This window comes from Medicago truncatula, chromosome 1, assembly GCF_003473485.1.
Source record: "Medicago truncatula cultivar Jemalong A17 chromosome 1, MtrunA17r5.0-ANR, whole genome shotgun sequence".
Lineage (NCBI taxonomy): Eukaryota > Viridiplantae > Streptophyta > Magnoliopsida > Fabales > Fabaceae > Medicago > Medicago truncatula.
Genome location: NC_053042.1, coordinates 16744464 through 16768617, shown reverse-complemented (window position 1 = coordinate 16768617; position 24154 = coordinate 16744464). Strand labels below are relative to the sequence as shown.

Below are 24154 nucleotides of genomic sequence, written 5' to 3'. Positions count from 1 at the left end.
ATGGTTTTGAGTCTCTTTTGATGTATATAAATGTTTAAACAAACTTTGGGATCAAATTTGGGCATAGGGAAGTTAAAATTGGGATTTTGGGGTGAAAAGTGTGTTTTTCCCGAGTTGCTCTCTGACAGCATGTCCTGTTTCATGTTCTTGCGTCTTTTTCACACGTTTCCGTTTTAAACTGGGTTTTGGTGTAAAAATGAAAGTTGTAGATAATTTCGTTAGCTTTCCAATGGCTTTGGTTTGGCGTAAAAATGATTTTTGGTTTAGGAGTTATGATGAAAATACTCCAAGGAGGTCTTAGTGAATTTTTATGAATTTCAGCACAACTTTGTCCGAATTTGAAATGAAAACTGGTATTGATTGGTACAGAATTGGTCTTGGGTGTAAACACGAAAGTTGTAGGTATGGAAGTTAGCTTTCTAATGCGGTTGGTTTGACTTCAAAAGGATTTATAGAATTTAAGTTATGGTCAAATTACTGAACGTAGGTCACAGTGAATAATTTATTATGATTGATGAATTAGTATATGTATGTATATGTTTGTTAATACGATATTGTCCATGATTGATGAAGTGTTATATGTATATATGATGTTTTAAGATGTTGATTACCATTTGATGTTGTTTATATTGTGATATAATTATATATGCATTACTTGAATTATTTGTGAATAATTGAGACGTTGTTGACTTGCATTTGATATTATTATGTCATGTTGTTTTTATATACTGTTGTGTTGCTGTCGTTATTTAACTAAGCTGCATGAGTCGGTCTAAGTTGATTAAGATGTTGATGATGATGTTCCAAATTATTGGACTATTTAAGAGGTCGTTGAATTAAGATGTTTAAGAGGTCGAGTCCATGCATTAGCATTTAGCGATTGGGACTTGATGCTCCGGAAGTATAATAATACTCAAATAGCGATTGGGGCTTGATGCTCTGGAAGTATAATAATACTCAAATAGCGATGGGGGCTTGATGCTCTGTATTGGTACCACATGCATATAAGAGGTCTAAGTTGCATAGTCGAGTTGGAGTCGCATTTGTCGAGTCAAAAGTGTTAAGTTGTCAAGTTGTTTAAGCTGTGATTCTTTATTTGAACTATTAATGATGTGATATATGATATATTATTATCTATGATGAATATTATGATGTTTTCATGTTGTTAAATATAATTTATTGAATTATATGTTTAATATTATTGTTTTGTGAAATCTCACCCCTTCTAAATGTTGCCCACCATGGGTAACTTGCAGGTAACCAAGAATAGTTGATGTCGTGTGAGGTTTCCCTCTCGTGTGTCTTAGGTGCTCTGATACGTAACGGGATGGGATTTTGTTGTGGCTATTTTCTATTCCTTTACGTATTGCTTATGTTTTTACATGACTATGATTTAATTTGGATTTTTAAGAGATGTTTTAATGAGGCCTTCGTGCCAAAGACTATTTTAGATGTTGAATAAATTCCGCTGCGAAGTATTAAATATTATGTTATTGATTTATGAAGGATAAATAATTATTTATTCCATTTACGATTTTTGAAAAGAAGTGTGACATTCCGTTTATGTTGAGAACTCTGATTATTTAAATGAAATTTTTACGTTGGGAAAACGGGGTGTTACATAGCGCATGGTCTAGGGCGCCCATCGATTGGTTGCTTATGAAAAAAGTTGCATTGTGACTATGTCGGCCCCCAGAAGCTCATGTTTTTAGCCCAACTCAGGTGGAAAGGTCGCATTTCAAGAGGAAGACGATTCTAGGAGCTTCAAGAGGAGTTCTATCTTTTCTATGGTATGTTATCTTTTTGTATTTTGTCTTTAGTTACCATGTGTAACTAGATATTTATAGGCTAGGGTTCTAAGATGAACCTCTATTTATTAAGTTATATTCTATCGTTATTAGGTTTTATTAGGTTAAGTTTATTTCAAATGAGTGCAACCCTAGCTTAGGTATTTAGGTTGTCACAGGGTCTAATATTGATGCTTATATCTTGATATTTATATATGTTAGTCTAGGAAGTAATTAGTTAGTAACTAATGAAAGATATCGAAAGAGAGTTGACTCTAGTACTAAGTACTTAGAAGGTGACATTACTAATATTGAGTAAAATATGTTGAACCTACGATGTAACTAGTTATTAACTAAGGAAACAATTGACTCTAGGGAATAAGTAAAACCTGGTAGAACCATTCTCCTCGACCCTTGGTAAGGTAGACGTTGATAGAGCTGCTCGTTTGTAGAACTACCGAGAGGGAGAATGTGCTATGAGATAACTAAGATTCATAGATGGGAAAACCTTCAAAAACATTGGTCTTCATTGCCTTTGAAAATCTAAGAACGCGAATTTAAGTCTATATTTCAATTACTTTTGAAAGACTAAGACCCCGCACGTAAGGATTACCGTGCGATCAGCATGTGCAACTAAACAAAAGAGAGATAGACCAAATTCAACAGAGGGAGTAAGGCCCCGCATGTAAGGATCCTCGTTCGATCAGCAGGTGCAACTCAACAAACTAATTAGGTGAGGTAAATTCCAACAGCGTCATTACTTGTATAGTCTACTTAAGATAACTAAACATGGCATGAATGTTACTTTATTCCAACAAATAACTAGGTGGGATTCGTAGAGTCCTAACTTATGCTTTCTTTTCTGCAACCAAAACAGGTAACTTGCTTTGTTGCAAACAAATAAAAATTGCAATCTCTAATCCCCTTAACTCTTTATTTAATTTAATTGTTGAAAAATTAGTGACGCGAGTTGATTGGATGAAACGACAGTACATGTGGATACAATACTATACTTACATTTTATTACTTGGTAAACGATTTGGTACACTTGCCTAATCTGACCATCAACTTGCAGGATCAAACTAAAAATTGTAGGACATCTTATGCAAAGATTTTCCAAAAAATGCATGAGTGTCTATCATATTCATGACTTTGCTTATGAACAAGATGAAGAAAACTGTTTTGGGATGAAGATAATTATCTTTTCGACAGAAATCGGTAGCATGAAATCAAGTAAAAACTTAAGATTTTAAAAGCAAAGGAACTTAAAGCAAAAGTAATTACATTGCATTGAAATTAAAATGGTTCAACAAATCTTTACATACAATTTGTTTACTCTTTTCACTCTATGTTGTGTACAGAACTTTTGTTAATGATTTGTGACATGTTTTATTATGAAAAACTATTACATATACTCGAGAGAAAATAACTAACACACTAATGACTAGAAACTATATTTGTTCGACAGTTTTAGCATGCCTTCCACGTGTCCGAATCGACAATCTTGCTTCTTCAAGAAAGATTTGAACTTCTTAGTCGAATCCAACATCTGTAGAACTCAATCTGTCGAAAATCACTAAGCTTCTGTTGGAGTAAGCCCTAATAGCCAATCTATATTGATTGGGTTAGGATTTGTATCATGATATTGATATAACTATATATTATGAATATATAAAAAAATAAGGCATTTCTTTATTGATTTTGTTTTGTTTCAAAATAATAAAGTCCCTAGAATAGTTAGTCTGTTTAATGGAACATTAAGAATAACTTAATTGTGAGACCCCGTTAAACATAAGGAAACTATTCTTAAAGTAACCCTAGTCAAGCTTTATTGAGAAATGGAATATCATTAAAGCATAGAGACTATTATGTGGGTAGACTGATGATCACATCTCACAGATAATGGATAAAGAGTTATCAAGCCTTCACATAGATATAAATATTATGAGTAATATTTATATTGGATTGATCCGCCATGAGAATACTACATAGTAAAAGTTATGAGAAGTGTCATAAGATATTCTCATAGTGATAGTGGTGTATTCCACCCTTCGTCTTGAAACCACCATGTACCCTAGATGTTGGAGTCGAGTGCTTTGTCACCATTCAAACGTTGTCCGTAACAGGATGACTTTAAAGTTGGTTGATGGGTACTCCATGAATCATGTTGAGGGACATGAGTGACCTAGATGGAATTTTCCCCTCCTACATAACAAGAGAAATGTCTACGGGCCCAATATTGAACTAGACAAGGATGACACGGTCTATGCCTTGTGTTCAATATAGAGATGAGGGCAAAAGGGTAATTATACACATGATCATTATCACGGAAAGGTTTCGTCATATCACATGATATTCTCGTCACTTGGATAGCAGTGATGTGTTGCTAGATATCGCTCACTGTTTATAGTATTAAATATGAGATTTAATATTATTGCCAACGTTACGGGAACCTATAGGGTCACAAACAAAGGACAGATAGATGAGAGAAATAAGTAAGTAAGACTTATTTATAAAATAATAAGTGAGACTTATTAGTATTTAAATAATTAAATATGAATTTATTATTTAATTTACGAAAAATAGGGAAACGCGGTCCACCGTAAGGTACAATGTATTTAAGTGTTGTCTTGCTGACCACACAAATGATTCTATAAATAGAACCCTTGTGTTGAAGCATTACTAACTTTTTGTGAGTGCTTAACCTAATTCACAAAAGTTGTGAAACCATAGCTGTCGCTCTCTAAACGTTGTTCTCTTTGAATCCCCGTTGGAATTGGCTATCACCGGTCTTCGGAGAAGTTCTGTTCTTGTGGACTGAGTAGAGGCATCGCTGCTTTTCTTTTCTCGTGATCATAAATATTTCTTCTACAAAGGTTCTGCTCTTCAAGAGGTAAACACATGAATCTTAAAGTGTTTAAATTTCTGTTTGATTTGTGATTAATGATTTAATCAAGATCCGTTTCAATGAGATTTGTTCCGCTAAGAGGATTATAAAATTTTGAAAAACCTCTCTTAAATCGCTACAGCTTCTGCCTGGACTTAGAGAATTTTGCAACTTTAGCCTTTCTTTGCCTGTCCAAACGTCCAACAACCTCTTTTTGCATGATTTTGAAATCTATGTTTTTTCATTGTTCATCACTATTATTTCTCTTCTGATATTTTTGCCCCTTCTCTATCATAAAAGGCTAGATAATAAAAAAATCTAATGAATGTTTTATGGGCATCAAAATTTTTATTTGAGATCATTGTTATTATTAATTGCTCAATCGAGTGATAAAGGACAAACTTGACACATTCATCTATCTTAGAGAAATATGACAATAATTTCAATTAAATAAACAACTCTTTCAATATGTTAAAAAAATATTTAATTAATATTAACAAAGCAATAAACTTTTACTTATAAAATGCTTAATCCATTTTTTACTAATTACATGTAAAGGAAGAAAAAATTACTCACATTTCAAAGTTTGCTTATGCTTTGATAATCTTTCTTTGTATATATCTCGTGGTAACCGATGGCGGTAAGTCATTTTTGTCATTATTTTCCCATTTTCTTATTTATATTATACATAATATTTCATACTCTTTTAATAAAAATACATTATTGTTATTTGATATTGCAGATATTATTTCATGTATAACTCACTCTTATTGTCTAGAAAAAAACCATATACTTGGGTGTAACATGCCTAAAGAATTACCGATGTGCCTTTCCGCAATTTGTATCTGCAAGAAAACCCCTTTATAATATTCTATTGACTTTGGTCCGTACTTTTTTCCCATGCTCAGATTTTATCGCATTGGGTTTTTCTGAGAAAATTTTAATAAGGGACATGCTGAAATCTCTTGGTTAACTTTTATTTGGTTTTGATCTAGTCCCTCAAAATTTGTAATTCTCATTTTTATTTTATTTATTAATAATAATTTTAGAGTGCTGAAAATTATATATATTATAATCATGGAAAGCCAACAAAGTTTAGATGTCATGTTTGTCATTTTCACTTTGTTTTCACTTTAAAAAATGTTTCGCCTATCTTTAAATCTCCTTGACAAGACAAATATTAAAAAACAACAATACAAGTAGATAATTATTAGTCACTTTAATTAATAATACCAATATATGATTATTGTTATTTATTATTTAGGCTTAAATGCACTATTCACTTCCTATATTTTCAAAAGTAGCATTTTTGGACCCTAAACCCTAAAAAAAAAATGGAAAAAGTGGCCCCTCATGTTTCTCCCTTTTTCAAAACTCCAATTTTGACTAGGTCAAGCCTACATGACACGCCACATAAGTTAAAAAATTGTGAGCTGTATACTTTTTGAATTAAATTTTTTTAAAAATTCACGTGTGTATTTCTAAAATTTAAGAATTAAAAAAAGAAAAACATGGTAGAGAGAAGCACGTGAGTTCGTTCTCTTCTTCCCCCAAAACAATCAACGTTGCTTTCAATTCTCTCTTTCATTCAATACCACATTCATCAACGTCGCCCAGATTCATTTATATCACCATCAAATCTTCATCAACACCCAAAAAATCAACAGCAGGAAGATGAACAAAAATAAAAGGAAAAGAACCCAGTTCAGCATTATGAAGCAGCACCACAAAATCCACCTATTTTCAAATCCAAATCAACCTAAAAGTTATCGATTCGATTTTATTGCCGAATTTGACGAAGGGATGAACAAAGGATGCCACAAAATCTACCTATTTTATAATCCACGACATTGTTTTTTCTAGGGTTTGATTTTTTGTACAAAACTCACCTACTCCAGAAGTATGCGTGATGAGTGAAGGATGAACAGGTTAAAGCTATTGCAGAGTTTGAACATAGGCTATTGTCGGGATTGAATTTGGAGTTTCAAGATATGGATTTGAACATAGGTTGTTGTTGTTTGGCTGGACATTTTGATTGAAGTTGTTGTGGGAAAAATGAGTGTTGTTGTTATTACTAAGAAAGAAGAAAAATGGTTGTTGTAAAAATGTTGTTACTGAGAAAGAAGAAAAAAGGTTGTTGTTGTTGTTTGAGAGATAGAGAGATTATGAAAATTATAAAGATAAAAAGGTTGAAGATGAAGATGATTTGCTTTCTTTTTTCCCTATCTTTTTTTCACATATTGAATTTTATTTTTCTGGGTGGATTGAAGGTAGTGATGATGTTGTTTTGCTTTCTTTTTTCAAAAGATGAAGATGAAGCTTTTGATTCACGTGCCCTACCATTTTTTTTCTTTCTTTTTTGATTTATTTAATTTCATTTTTATATATCTGACTTTGTTATTTAATTTTTATTTAAAAAAAAACACATGTGGTTTGCCATGTAGCTTTGACCAAGTCAAAGCTGAAGTTTTGCAAAAGGGAGTAAACATGATGGGTCACTTTTGCCATTTTTTTTAAAGGGGGTCAAAATCGCTACTTTTGAAAACTTCTAGGGTGAATAATGTGTTTAAGCCTATTATTTATTCGTTAGTAAAAAAAACATTATTATTTTTTTTGTTAAAGGAAAGGAGTACGCTTATAACATTTCATTAATAATAAAAGAGTTTATACAACAATGTACTTGATAATAAATATTAGGACTAGCAAATAAAGCGGCAACCCCAACAAGAGTGTGAGCTACCTCATTCTCTTCCTGCATTCTCTCTTAAACACTTCGTTAACCATTGGTTCATGCGCCGAGTTACAGCACACATCAAAGCGAAAATAACTAACACACTAACGACTTCTATATACACAATAGCATCGTATGGCTCATCTGAAGATGTGATTACATACTCTTTGAGAGCACGTTCCTCAACCATATCGTTATTATTATTTGTTTTTCATCTTCTTTTATGTAAGAATCTTTCGATCTCGGGAACGAATTCACCAAGACTTTTGTTTCTTCGCATAAAAGAATAAGAACCCAAGAAGTTAACAGTAAAAAACAAAGAAATAAAAAGAAGAAGAAAAAGAAAAAGATTTTTTTTTCAGTCTAACCGTTAAAAAGAATTAATCAAATTACAATAACTCCCCGGCAGCGGCGCCAAAAATTTGATGGGATAAAACCGCAAGTTCACGGTTTACCGAAGTAGTAAAAAAGAGTATCGTTCTGACAGGGAGTTTTGATTTCAATTAACTTTAAATAATGATTAGATGAGAGTTTTGAGTTATAAAGTTTGGATTTTTAATTAAAAGAAAAGAATAAAAATAAAAGAGCCTTGGGGTTATTGGTTCATCATAACAACGAATCCTTCACAAACAAACCCTAAACCTCTAACTTTATATTTCACCTACTTTCAAAAGACAAGTTTCACTTTAGCCTATCACATCTCCTTTCGGTCTCAGTGAGTGTGTTCCTCTAGCAACCACGCCTATTCTCATGGTTGATTGCTATTAGAATCCTTGAAGAACAAAATTTTATATGTCTCAAGGTTTGCTAGACTATTCTCATGTTTCGCAACCCTTGTCTAATTTCACTTGTTCCAATATTAAAACTTCATCTTTCGATCCTTCACTTAATATTTGTGATGATGAATTAACAATTACTAAACCCTCGGCGTTCGCTTCTTAGCTTAGTAATTGCTAATTCATTATAAAAACGGTGAAATTAGATTAGAAAGTAGATATATTTATATAAAACTAGGGTTTATGGTTTGGTTAAATTAAGATTACGTCATTAGACTTATCCAACAATCCCAAGACAAGAAGAGTCTACTCACTCACTCACGTCCATCTTCTGTTTACCCTTGTCAGCGGGGGCACTGTACGGCTTAGGACGACTCTGCTGTCCCTTGCCCTTCCTCTCATTCACTACCTTGTAGTGAGCCTTCGTATCCTCTTCGTAGATCCTGCAGCTATTAACCAAATCCTGAAAAACTCTCAGCTGTTGGTATCCAATCGCCCTCTTAATGTCGGGCCTCAAACCGTTCTCGAACTTGATGCATCTCGAGAACTCAGCATTCTCTGCAGTATAGTGCGGATAGAACTTAGACAGCTCCACGAACTTGGCAGCATACTCTGTCACGGACATATTTCCTTGCTTCAGCTCAAGGAATTCGATCTCTTTCTTCCCGCGAACATCTTCCGGAAAGTATCTTCTCAGGAACTCTCTCCTGAAAACAGCCCAAGTCACAACAGCTCCCTCCTGCCCAAGGGTAGGCAGAAGAGCAACCCACCAGTCGTCAGCTTCTTCGGCTAGCTGATGAGTACCAAACCGCACCTTCTGATCTTCAGTGCACTGCATAACTCGGAAAATCCTCTCCATCTCCTTAAGCCACGTCTGGGCTCCATCAGGGTCATAACGTCCTTTGAAAGTCGGAGGGTTCTTCTTCATGAACGTCTCCAACATCCTAGCTTCAGCATTTGCACCAGCATTTGCGTTAGGTTGTTGTCCCACAGCTTGGGCAACAGCTTGTAGAGCAGCAGCTAACGCAGCATCGTTCCTTCCAGCCATTTCTGATATTCTACAAAAGTAGCAACAACAACATAAGATAGTAATATAAATATTACTAAGACTCGACACGACTCTCTAATTGACCGGACGGATCGACCTGCTCTGATACCAATTGTAACACCCCGTTTTCCCAATATACAAATTTCATAAACATTTATCAGAGTAAAAACCATAAACGGGATATCACATAGAAACGTAATCCAAAAACAGTTAAATAATAATTTAACCTTCACAATATCTTTAACATAGCAGCGGAATATTAAATTCAAAAATCATAAATCAGTTTGGCACGTAGGCCCCATCAAAATAGTTCATATTCCATAACTTAATAAAAATAACATATTATCCACGTAAGAGAATGAAGCATGTTATAGCATATAACCCCATCCCGTTACGTATCAGAGCGACCTAGACGACACAGTGAAGGCAAGGCCACTCACGACGGCAACTGCACACTAAGCACGATCACCTGCAAGTTACCCATACGAAGGGCAACATTTTCAAGCAGAAGGGGTGAGATTTCATAATACAATAACATTAATCAATGTAATTGAGAATCATAAATTAACATCATATTCATTCTATTTCTAACTTTGCATAATTGCTAAACAGTTATCACGTAATCATATATCCAATCATTAGGAATAGCATAACATAATCAATAAACACATATCACGTAATCACATAATCAATCATCATCAACAAGGCATCTTAATCATGACAATGTGACAATGCTCTTAGACTTCTTATATGCATGTGGTACCAATCGTCATCATAAGTATTAATATACTTTAATCGTGCGGAGGACAAAGCTCCTATAAAACGTGCGGAGGACAAAGCTCCTAATTTTCGTGGTGAGGACTAAGCTCAATGATATGCTATGCATGGACACTTATGAACAAAACACGTAATCATCGTAATCAACATGCATCCAATAATTTGGAGCTAAACCTTATCATATACATATGCACTTAGTTAAATAACGGAAGCAGCATAAACAAATCTCATATCAAGATGATATCTTTATATCAATAGCACATAAATTGCATTATTATCAAACCTTCATATCTTGCATGAATATACAATACATTAGTTCTTGCTCAATGAATATCAATATAACTTAAACAACTCTACAGGCTGCATTAAACGTCATCACTAGGTCTCAATACCAATTAGGGGTTCACTCTTGATCAACACATGCGACACAGATCGCACAAACACTCAAGCAACTACATTCTGGTTGTACTCGCGAGGCGAGAGTACTTACTCGCCATGGCGAGTAACACTAATCTCCCAAACTGATGTTGTTCTGGGTTCAATCCTGTCCTAAAATCATTCCTAATCGTCTCTAGGTATGTTTAGGCACTCAAAGGCATACAAGGTTCAACTAAAAAGGTCGAAACACGAAATATGACATGCTCTCTGCCTAAGCTCGCGAGGCGAGGAAAGGTTACTCGCCATGGCGAGTTGCACCAGACAACTCGCGAGGCGAAGGGGAAAGGCTCGCGTGGCGAGCGATGAATCTTCATCACTCGCGAGGCGAGGATCATAGCTCGCCGTGGCGAGCGATGAATGTCGCTACGGCCAGGCTTCCTAAAATCACAAAAATCCGACGTTTCACATGGTTCTAAGCTTGGTTTTGATTCCAGAATTCATCCTAAACATATTCTAAGGTTACAGGACAATTCTTACATCAATCTAAACAAGTTTTACCGTTTATTCTCAAATTTTAGGGTTTTGACCTAATTCCAAAACTCCTCTAAATCAATCCTAACTTTGTCAACTAATCATCAGAATTACAGAGGTTAATGCTACTGAGTTATTAGTCCCACCCTTACCTGGTTATGAAGAAAATCGCAGCCCTCTTGGTCTCTTGCTCCTCTCTAAGCTTTTTCTCCCTTTTCCAAAAGTTTTCACGTACAATCAGTTTTTTTTCTAACAATTAGGTCTTCTCTATTTATATCTCTTCCTAATTACTTATCTTATCTCAATTTCTCCCCCAAAACTATCTACAATATCAAAACAGCCCTCAACTAAATATTTTATATTATTTTCAAATCTTTATTCTATTTATCAATAACATAAATCTCATATCATAATCAAATCCTCCAAAACTCATAACTTATCACGTCATCAATCATATCATCAAAACATATCAAAATCATGCATATATTATATAATTATAATATAATTGCCTAAACTCGATTAAATAACTATTAAACGAAAGTGGGCGTTACAACTCTCCCCCACTTAAAAGATTTTCGTCCTCGAAAATTTACCTCAAGTAAACAACTCTGGATACGACTCCAGCATCTTACTCTCAAGCTCCCACGTCAAGCTTTCACCAGTCGCTCCCGACCAAACGACTCTCACGAGAGGTATCTCCTTGCCTCTCAACGTCTTCACTTTACGATCATCAATCCTCAACGGTAAAGTTTCTACCGTAAGGTTGTCTCTAACTTGCACATCGTCATTCTGAATTACATGAGATGGATCCGGAACATACTTCCGAAGTTGCGACACATGGAAAACATTGTGCAAATTCGAAAGATGCGGCGGTAAACCCACTCGGTAAGCCACCGTTCCAACTCTTTCCAATATCTGATACGGACCAATGAACTTCGGGGTCAACTTCTTTGACTTCAAAGCACGTCCTACACCAGTCATAGGAGTGACTCTCAAAAACACGTGGTCTCCTTCTTGGAACTCAAGATCTTTTCTACGCTTATCATGATAACTCTTTTGTCGACTCTGCGACGCCTTCATTTTCTCTTGGATCATCTGAACTTTCTCAGTAGTTTGCTGAACAATTTCTGGTCCTAAGACCACTCTTTCTCCTGATTCAAACCAACACAACGGAGTTCTGCATCTCCGACCATACAAAGCCTCGAACGGTGCCATTCCAATACTAGAATGATAACTATTATTATATGTGAACTCGATCAACGGAAGATGACTATCCCAAGTTCCTCCTTGCTCAAGAACACAAATTCTCAACAAATCCTCTAGCGACTGAATTGTCCTCTCCGACTGACCATCTGTCTGTGGATGATACGCCGAACTCAATCTCAACTTCGAACCCAAGGCCTCTTGCAAACTTTTCCAAAATCTAGAAGTAAATCTTGGATCTCTATCTGACACAATGCTCGAAGGAACACCATGCAACTTCACAATCTCCTTGATATAAATCTCTGCCAACTGGGCAACAGGGAAGCTAATATTAATCGGTAGAAAATGAGCCGACTTCGTCAATCTATCAACAATAACCCAAATTGCGTCGTTCCCTCTAGGAGTATTAGGCAAACTCGTCACAAAATCCATCGATATACTATCCCATTTCCATTCTGGCACGTCTAAAGGTACCATCATCCCAGCAGGTTTCTGATGCTCAACTTTCGACTTCTGACAAACTAAACAGGAATACACAAACTGTGCCACATCTCGTTTCAAACCAGACCACCAGAAAATCTTCTTTAGATCATGATACATCTTCGTAGCTCCCGGATGAATACTCAAGCTACTTCTATGACTCTCTTCAAGAATCATCTTCTTAATCTCTTCATTGTCTGGGATACAAATTCTTCCTCGGAATCTCAACACACCTTGATTATCGATTTTAAAATCACTGTCTTCCGTCTGATCTCTAGCAACCAACAAGTCCACAAACTTTACATCAACTTTCTGTGCTTCCTTGATACTTTTCAGAAATTCACTATCAATCTTCAACATACCCAGTTTCACGCTCTGAGGTGACCATTCACAAACCAAACTCATATCTCGGAACTGTTCAAGCAATTCGAACTCTCTGACCATCATGGCGGACATATGCAATGTCTTCCTACTCAAGGCATCTGCAACAACATTAGCTTTACCTGGATGATAATTCAAACCAAAGTCATAATCCTTCAACAATTCGAGCCATCTTCGCTGTCTCATATTCAATTCCTTCTGATCGAACAAATACTTCAAACTCTTGTGATCACTAAACACCTCAAATCTCGAACCATACAAGTAATGTCTCCATATCTTCAATACAAAGACTACGGCCGCCAACTCAAGATCATGCGTAGGATAATTCTTCTCATGAACTCTCAACTGTCTTGAAGCGTAAGCTACCACCTTACCTTCTTGCATAAGTACACCTCCTAAACCCAACTTGGACGCATCACAATACACCACAAAAGGTTCTTCGGGCTTTGGCAAAATCAAAACTGGAGCAGTCGTCAAACGTTTCTTCAATTCACCGAAACTTCTCTCACAATGAACGTCCCACACAAAAGTCTTACCTTTACAAGTCAACTGTGTAAGCGGAAGAGCTAACTTAGAAAACCCTTCAATAAATCTTCTGTAGTAACCGGCTAAACCCAAAAAGCTTCTAATCTCAGTAACGGACTTAGGAGTATCCCATTGCGATACAGCTTCGACTTTAGACGGATCCACAGCAATACCATCTCCGGAAATAACATGACCTAGAAAACTCACTTCTTTCAACCAGAATTCACACTTAGACAATTTAGCATAAAGTTTCTTCTCTTTCAACACTTGTAAGACAATCTTCAGATGCTCTGCATGTTCTTCTTCAGTCTTGGAGTAAATCAAAATATCGTCGATGAACACAACTACGAACCGATCCAAAAATGCATGGAAGATGCGATTCATATACTCCATAAACACTCCAGGTGCATTGGTAACTCCCAAAAGGCATAACTTTATATTCATAGTGACCATAACGCGTTCTGAAAGCCGTCTTCTGCATATCTTCATCCTTTACTTTAATCTGGTGATAACCTGACCTCAAATCAATCTTGCTGAAAACTCGTGCACCCACTAGCTGATCCATCAAATCATCAATTCTCGGAAGTGGATACCTATTCTTGATAGTTACCTTGTTCAACTGTCGATAATCAATACACAACCGCATACTACCATCTTTCTTCTTTACTAGCAAAACCGGCGCTCCCCAAGGTGAAACACTTGGTCTAACAAACTTCTTTTCGAGCAAGTCCTCCAACTGTTTCTTCAACTCAGATAACTCGGAAGCAGACATACGATAAGGTGCCATCGAGACCGGCTTCGTTCCAGGAACAAGATCAATAGAAAACTCAACTTCTCTCTCTGGAGGCACATCAGGAATCTCATCTGGAAAAACTTCAGGAAATTCGCACACCACCGGTAGCCTATCAATCACTGCTTGATTCTCAATAGATAAAGAAGCCATCAATGAAAACATCAAGATACCATCGCGTTCCAGTTGCTTCAGCTGCTTAGTAGATAAAAACTCTGCACCACTTTCCTCTTCGACGGAAGAGAAATGTACTGACTTGCTAAAACAATTAATAAGAACGTGGTTGTACTCTAACCAGTTCATACCCAAAATCACATCCATACCACTCAAAGGTAGACAAACTAAATCCATTTCAAAATCACGACCAAACATAGACAAAGGACATTTCAAACATACGAGAGAAGTAGTCACCGAACCCTTAGCTGGAGTTTCGACAACCATCTCTCCATTCATATCAGACAAAACAAGACCCAAAGCAGAAACACAATCGAAAGCAATAAAACAATGCGTAGCACCAGTATCAATAATAGCAACTAAAGGAGTATTATTAATATAGCAAGTACCTCTGATCAAACGATCCTCATTCTCTGTCTGAGTCCCAGTCAAAGCAAAGACCCTACCAGTAGTCGGCGCCCTCTTAGGCTGAGTACACTGAGAACTAATGTGACCTTCTCCATTGCAGTTAAAGCACACAATGTCTGCACGATTACAATCAGCTACGACATGACCCTTCTTACCACACCGGACACACTTCTTGATTTCCTCAGAACAGGCGTTGCTCTTGTGGCCTTTCTCACCACAATTGAAGCACACAATCTCAGCAGCATCCTTCTTCTTAGGCCGCCTAACGTCGACCATCTTCTGTTTACCCTTGTCAGCGGGGGCACTGTACGGCTTAGGACGACTCTGCTGTCCCTTGCCCTTCCTCTCATTCACTACCTTGTAGTGAGCCTTCGTATCCTCTTCGTAGATCCTGCAGCTATTAACCAAATCCTGAAAAACTCTCAGCTGTTGGTATCCAATCGCCCTCTTAATGTCGGGCCTCAAACCGTTCTCGAACTTGATGCATCTCGAGAACTCAGCATTCTCTGCAGTATAGTGCGGATAGAACTTAGACAGCTCCACGAACTTGGCAGCATACTCTGTCACGGACATATTTCCTTGCTTCAGCTCAAGGAATTCGATCTCTTTCTTCCCGCGAACATCTTCCGGAAAGTATCTTCTCAGGAACTCTCTCCTGAAAACAGCCCAAGTCACAACAGCTCCCTCCTGCCCAAGGGTAGGCAGAAGAGCAACCCACCAGTCGTCAGCTTCTTCGGCTAGCTGATGAGTACCAAACCGCACCTTCTGATCTTCAGTGCACTGCATAACTCGGAAAATCCTCTCCATCTCCTTAAGCCACGTCTGGGCTCCATCAGGGTCATAACGTCCTTTGAAAGTCGGAGGGTTCTTCTTCATGAACGTCTCCAACATCCTAGCTTCAGCATTTGCACCAGCATTTGCGTTAGGTTGTTGTCCCACAGCTTGGGCAACAGCTTGTAGAGCAGCAGCTAACGCAGCATCGTTCCTTCCAGCCATTTCTGATATTCTACAAAAGTAGCAACAACAACATAAGATAGTAATATAAATATTACTAAGACTCGACACGACTCTCTAATTGACCGGACGGATCGACCTGCTCTGATACCAATTGTAACACCCCGTTTTCCCAATATACAAATTTCATAAACATTTATCAGAGTAAAAACCATAAACGGGATATCACATAGAAACGTAATCCAAAAACAGTTAAATAATAATTTAACCTTCACAATATCTTTAACATAGCAGCGGAATATTAAATTCAAAAATCATAAATCAGTTTGGCACGTAGGCCCCATCAAAATAGTTCATATTCCATAACTTAATAAAAATAACATATTATCCACGTAAGAGAATGAAGCATGTTATAGCATATAACCCCATCCCGTTACGTATCAGAGCGACCTAGACGACACAGTGAAGGCAAGGCCACTCACGACGGCAACTGCACACTAAGCACGATCACCTGCAAGTTACCCATACGAAGGGCAACATTTTCAAGCAGAAGGGGTGAGATTTCATAATACAATAACATTAATCAATGTAATTGAGAATCATAAATTAACATCATATTCATTCTATTTCTAACTTTGCATAATTGCTAAACAGTTATCACGTAATCATATATCCAATCATTAGGAATAGCATAACATAATCAATAAACACATATCACGTAATCACATAATCAATCATCATCAACAAGGCATCTTAATCATGACAATGTGACAATGCTCTTAGACTTCTTATATGCATGTGGTACCAATCGTCATCATAAGTATTAATATACTTTAATCGTGCGGAGGACAAAGCTCCTATAAAACGTGCGGAGGACAAAGCTCCTAATTTTCGTGGTGAGGACTAAGCTCAATGATATGCTATGCATGGACACTTATGAACAAAACACGTAATCATCGTAATCAACATGCATCCAATAATTTGGAGCTAAACCTTATCATATACATATGCACTTAGTTAAATAACGGAAGCAGCATAAACAAATCTCATATCAAGATGATATCTTTATATCAATAGCACATAAATTGCATTATTATCAAACCTTCATATCTTGCATGAATATACAATACATTAGTTCTTGCTCAATGAATATCAATATAACTTAAACAACTCTACAGGCTGCATTAAACGTCATCACTAGGTCTCAATACCAATTAGGGGTTCACTCTTGATCAACACATGCGACACAGATCGCACAAACACTCAAGCAACTACATTCTGGTTGTACTCGCGAGGCGAGAGTACTTACTCGCCATGGCGAGTAACACTAATCTCCCAAACTGATGTTGTTCTGGGTTCAATCCTGTCCTAAAATCATTCCTAATCGTCTCTAGGTATGTTTAGGCACTCAAAGGCATACAAGGTTCAACTAAAAAGGTCGAAACACGAAATATGACATGCTCTCTGCCTAAGCTCGCGAGGCGAGGAAAGGTTACTCGCCATGGCGAGTTGCACCAGACAACTCGCGAGGCGAAGGGGAAAGGCTCGCGTGGCGAGCGATGAATCTTCATCACTCGCGAGGCGAGGATCATAGCTCGCCGTGGCGAGCGATGAATGTCGCTACGGCCAGGCTTCCTAAAATCACAAAAATCCGACGTTTCACATGGTTCTAAGCTTGGTTTTGATTCCAGAATTCATCCTAAACATATTCTAAGGTTACAGGACAATTCTTACATCAATCTAAACAAGTTTTACCGTTTATTCTCAAATTTTAGGGTTTTGACCTAATTCCAAAACTCCTCTAAATCAATCCTAACTTTGTCAACTAATCATCAGAATTACAGAGGTTAATGCTACTGAGTTATTAGTCCCACCCTTACCTGGTTATGAAGAAAATCGCAGCCCTCTTGGTCTCTTGCTCCTCTCTAAGCTTTTTCTCCCTTTTCCAAAAGTTTTCACGTACAATCAGTTTTTTTTCTAACAATTAGGTCTTCTCTATTTATATCTCTTCCTAATTACTTATCTTATCTCAATTTCTCCCCCAAAACTATCTAAAATATCAAAACAGCCCTCAACTAAATATTTTATATTATTTTCAAATCTTTATTCTATTTATCAATAACATAAATCTCATATCATAATCAAATCCTCCAAAACTCATAACTTATCACGTCATCAATCATATCATCAAAACATATCAAAATCATGCATATATTATATAATTATAATATAATTGCCTAAACTCGATTAAATAACTATTAAACGAAAGTGGGCGTTACAATGTTCGTAAACAACCCATTATGGTTTGGAAGTTTGAGTTGTATCTGAGAATGCTGCAAGAACTTCCGTGTTGCGTTAAGTTGGTCTAAAAGTGGAGGGATTTTCGTTAAACAAATCATTAGATGATTCTGAATATTAGACAACGTAACTCGCTGAAGACGATATGGAGTAGTCTACGTCGGGAGTGTTTTAGTTCTCTATGGTTGTGTATCTCCTTGAGGATTTGCGGCGGAAGGACGGAGAGAAACTCCATCGTTGATCACCAGAGTAAGAACTAGATTGTGAATGATCCTGAAGAGTCTGGATTGCAGAACGAAGTGCCATAGAAGTAGTGGTGGTGTTCACGTTGAAGTTTTTCGCAATTACAACAATTACAATGTTGAAGCGGTTACTGGTGGATACGAAGCAATTACAACAAAATGATTTGAGGAAATATGTTGATAATCACTAACCGCCCATCATTCTAGTGTTAATGATCTGTTCGAGAATATAGCTTAAGGATGAATCAGTTACGATACTTGTGTGATGGAGGACTGGTACGGTGGAGGAGATGCTTGGATTCCGATGATGGTTACGATGATGTACAGAGGTACCTACAAAGCATAGAAACACTCTGACGCTCAAGTTAGTATTTTCTAGAAAGAGGGAAAAGCGGTTAAGTTTAGCTTTGAATTTTTTTGAGTTTGCATAAATTGATTGTGTACATGGTGTGGCAAAGGTGTTACGCTTATGAAGACAGGGTTGTCATGAGGCCCAATTCGGTGTTGTGAGGAGGAGCCTAGATTGTATTGTGCGAGCACCTTTGAGAGGTGTTATGCCCATCCGTAGGTCTTAGGTAGAGGGGTCGTTGTTAGGCCTTTGACAAGTCACTACTGAAATTTGAATCCTGAGGTCCAGTCTGGAACACCAGTATTACAGGGTTCGGAACGGATTGTTGTCAAGGCTCTGAGATGGATAATGCATTGTTGAAGGAGGAAGTGCTAGAGTTGGGCCTGCTAACCCGTAGGATTTATTTTTTATTGGATTAATAGTGTTTTACCCCTGTAAAAAAATTCTTTTAGATTCTGCCCTTGTAAAATCAAGGTTCTTCAAAATAACCCCCTGATCCATCTGACTGTGCAAAAATGATGATGTGGCATGCTAAGTTGAATCTGACTGTGTACAAATGCTGACATGGCATGCTTGCTTGGCTTTTTTTAATTATATTTTATTTAATTATTTTCAGCTACCTTTTTTATTAATCACCAATTAAATTAAAAAAAATAAAAAAATCTAGCTATTCTCTTTCCCCTTCTCCGCCGAGAAACAAAAGCCAGGAGAGGAAATTTTTTAAGCTACAAAAGAATTCAAGATTGGTTCAAATCTCTCTTAAACCAATATTTCCTCTTTTCCATCACTATTTTGTTCCTTTTTTTTTTTTTTTTTTTTTTTTTTTTTTTGTCAAGTAGCTTAGTGGCTAGAGCTCACACAATTTAATTGTGGAGAAGTGGAGTGTCCGGGGTTCGAACCCCGGCTCCTGCATATAATATGCAATATCCCTACCAACTGAGCTAAGCTCACGGGGTAAGCACATTTACTTGAATTTAGCTATTGTCCATTTTAGTAATTATACGTTCAAAAGCAATTTTGATAAAAACTATCCAAACAACATTCAGTTTGTTTAATCAATTCTGCATTATTGTATCCAAACATAAATCAATTCTGTCAGAATCAATTTTTTCAAAATCAATACTATTAGAATCAATTATATAAGTATGAGCATAGGCCACTTATGAACTATCAAGTATTACTTCAAAGATTACACGTAACCCACAATATCACCTTACCCGATAGATGACAAATTTTTCTCCTTGATCTCTCTTAAAGAAGAACGACGCGTAATATGTAGATTCTATCGGTCATTTCCAATTCTACCACCACTGATTATGGATGGCATACATGGAACACATCATTATTGAACTTATCGATCTTGATATTAGAGAAGATGCTCTTCATGTGCTCACCTCATTATTAAAGAAGATGATCTTAATATTAATTTTTTGGTAGTATCTCAAGTTTGGAGCTTGATGTTGGCAAGTCTTAAGAATCAACCACCACCTCGTTTGTTGAAGCATATAATTCAATACTATTCACGTTTGTCAAAACATCGCAGGTTAGTTTAAAAGTTCCACAATCTTAAGTTATCTTGAATATGAATTTTAATTCCTTTCAAAGTTTTGGATATAAAAAGTTGTCTTCCAGACATGTTAACAAATGTCAATTTTAAAAATTGTCTTCGTGTAAGTACCTCCTGTGACATACCTAAATAGTAATCTCGCTTATGACTTATTATGTCCACATGATATAATAAGATAGACTTTAATATTACAATATCTACTTTTTATCAACAAAATATATATGAGATTACTAGTAGTATGATCGCTTTTAGGTACACTAGTAATTCGAGTCCAAAAGTCAGTATACTAGAAGTTTTCTCACATTTAGTTTGTTTGTAAACAATAGATCTTATAATTTTAAAATATATTATTCAATATCATGTGTATAAAAAAGTTCTAAATGAAATTTGTATTTACTTATGTCACTAGAGGTACTTACCATAAGACAATTTATGAAATTGGCATTTTGGAGCATGTTTAAAAGACTATTTGTTAAAGCTATTACATTGTTGTTTCAATACGAAATAAAATTTATCCGAAACTTAGAAAGAAGAAAAAATGCATATTCAATAGCACTTAAGATTATGGAACTTTTCAACCAACCTGCGATGTTGTGACAAACGTAAATAAATGGAAAATATAAGCTTCAACAAACGAGGTGAAGGTTGATTCTCAAGACTTGTCAACATCATGTCCAAAAGTCGTGTTACGGATGAAAATTGCTCTCTTGTATCATAAACATATGCCAAACTATCATTGTCTAACAATATTTTTTGAATCATAAAAGCTTCAACCTGCATAGATATACACCTTCCATTATCATATTTTGGTAAAGAAAATGGTTTAAAAAAAGTAAGAAGGAAATATGTATCATGTAAAATTCATATAAAAAAATACTATGTAAATATAAATTGGAAAAACAATCAAAAAAAGAGATACAAGTAATTTTTGATAATTCTTCTCCGATTTCCATGTTGTGTAAGCATAATGGAATTATCTCGCTTGAAAGAAGGAAATCTATGACTTCCTTGGTTTTAACCTTTAGATATCATGTATGACAATGGGAAATTATCATAATTGATATACTACGAAAAAATATGGTATACTTGTAAGAAATAAAACATAAAGTGAATTGATGAATTTATAAATAAAGAAGAATTAAGTAGGAAATCTTAATTTCCTCACAATGTAGATAAAGAGGTATAAGCAAGTTGGTTTGTAAGTAACAAGTAGCTAATATAAATTTTTATAGAACTTGAATGTAAAACTTAAATAGACTTGGTTGATACATACAAAGAACACGATAAAATTGCAAATAAATTAAATATTTTCCTATAACAAAAAACTACTTTCAGCAGTCACATTTTTAGTAATAATAATCTTTGTTTTGATGGATGTCACCATATGACTTAATAAAACATAGGGTAGAGGATCAACATACATAATCAATAAGCATGAATACCTTCACCAAGGCATCTATGACTACAAGACTAGTAAGCCTCAAATACTCAAATTGTGTTAACTTGCTTGTTGTTCGTGAGCATGTTTGGAAGACAACTTGTTAATTGAATGTCTACATTGTTTCAATATGAAAGAAGTTTTATTTAAAACTTTAAAAGAAAAATCACTCAAAGTTATGAAACTTTTCAACTAACCTGCGATTTTGTGACAAAACAGTCATATCATGGATTTATAAGCTTCAACAAACGAGGTGAGGATTGCTTCTTAAGTCTTGGAAACATCATGTTCAAAACTCGAGATAATGCAAAATATTGTTGTTTTGTATCATATGATAGACTATCAATAAAAAAATTATTTCTCTATTCATATTAGTTTTCAAATTCATTTTCACATAGTATTTTATTTATATGGATTTTACTTGGTTGATATATCCTTCATGATTATTTTTGTCATCTCATTTTCTTACCATAATATGCATATAAAAGTTGTTTATCTATACAGGTTGGAACATTTATAATTCAGAAAATGTAGTTAGACAATGAAAGCCTAGCATATAGGATGGACACCATCCTCAGCAACCTTGAGTACTGGTCAAACTAAATAGGAGACGAAATCCATCTTTTGTGAGGATGACTCCTCTTTATCATTCTTTATCCAACATTAACATTATGCCTGATTTTCTTCTTGTTGATGCTTTATTTTTCCTTTGCAAACAAGATGGGCAACCTCAAGTACTTGCCTTTAAGACGTATTTCCATGCCAAGGTGTTCTCTATACACGATTGATGACGACGTTCAGACTAGGGATTTAGTTGAACAACTCGTGACTTTGGTTTCTCTGGACATAGCATTGATGAGATTATTTTCTAGGTCATTGGTTGACCTAGACACAATATTGAAAGTCGGGAAATATTCCCAAGTTGAGGAGTTGCATGGCCCCAATGGTGATATTCAGACTGCCAAGAGAAAGGTTATAGTTTAAGCTTAGGATGGAAGGGGTGGGCATAATAAGCATCAAGTGGACCCTCTAGTAAGTGATAAGCTAGTGATCGGGGGTAACAACAATCCATGCAGTCCTGATCTTAAGGTAGCTTCTGTTGTCAGACATCTTTATCGTTTTCCTCTTAAGCTTTCCCCAATTCCTTTGTTTCCAGGCTTACTGTGGAGGAATGTCGTGAATTGGCATCCTCTTCTTTGATTCATGTGCAACACATTCTTAAAGTAAGTTCCATGATGGCTGATGGGGACACAGATGTCCCTGGTCTTTTGGTGGCAGTGCGAGAAAATACTCTCACAAAGGATGAGTTGAAGCAATTGCGGATGGAGATTTTAGACTTGTAATGAAGTTTTCGTTCAAGGAGATTTTGATATTGAAATCCTTGTCGAGGGAGACACTGGACTTGATGCCTTTGTCGAAGAAGAAGAACCTCAGTCTGCGGCCTTGTAATTCTTTCTTTTTATATTGGTGTTGTCACCTTTTTTATGGAATTGACCTATATGATTGATAACTTTGCTTGTATCTTGAATTTTCTTCTTTGTCTATTAATCTCGTTTCCTGCATATTTTCAAAACATGCAATTTATTTATTGAAGTCTTGTAATGCATGTTTTACCTCATATGTTGTTCCAGATTTGGTCTTTTAAGAGTTTTGGCTCCGTTGTAGACATGCTCCTTGGTCGTTGAAGAGTCTTGGTTCTCTTTGTAGATATGCTTTTTAATGCGAGCTCTTGATTTTTTGGATTGGGGTCCATGTATCACGCCTTTGAGTTAAGGCTCGACTTTAGTAGAAATATCATTTGCAGAAGACAAAATAATTGAAAATGCAATGAGTAGAAATACTACATATGACAACAATGTTAGCGAAGGAGCAGGAACACATAGAGTAATTGAATTAAGGACAAAGTCTAGATGTGAAGTGTCCAAGGGGAAAAATTGTTTCGGGGAGTAGACTATTGAAGACTATAAGAGAAAGAGTGGTTGATGAAAGAGAGTAAGATTGTGAGATTATGTCACGAGGATGAAGGGATTAAGAAAACAATATTAAAGGAAGATCTTACGAAGAAATATTTTGGTAGTCGAGCATGAAAAAGAAAATTGTAGAGTATGGTTCTTTCTTTCAACCACTCTTCATTTCTCCAACAAAAAAAATTATTTTTGTTTTATCAAGGGTTAAATTCGTTTGTAGTCCTTATAAATATAGAGAATTTTGTTTTAATTCCTTGTATATGCTTTTTAGTCACTACAAAATACAAACAAAACATTTTTAGTCTCTCTTTTAGGAGTAAAAAGTGGGTGCATGGACTAAAAACCAAATTGACTCTTGTTATAGGGACAAAAATTTATTTAACCCTTTTAACAAACACTAGCTCTGAATTGTTCACATGTTTATGTGCACCGTACCCTTTTGATATTACGTACAAATCAATGC

The 24154-nt window shown here is 35.9% G+C and overlaps 1 long non-coding RNA gene across 1 annotated transcript; it reads left to right on the top strand.

Annotated features, from left to right (window-relative positions):
* The first annotated feature begins 5183 nt into the window (after positions 1-5183).
* Positions 5184-5741, top strand: LOC112417625 (uncharacterized). The gene is made up of 2 exons (XR_003008231.2): positions 5184-5314; positions 5417-5741. It is a non-coding gene; the product is annotated as an uncharacterized lncRNA (long non-coding RNA).
* The last annotated feature ends 18413 nt before the right edge of the window (positions 5742-24154 follow it).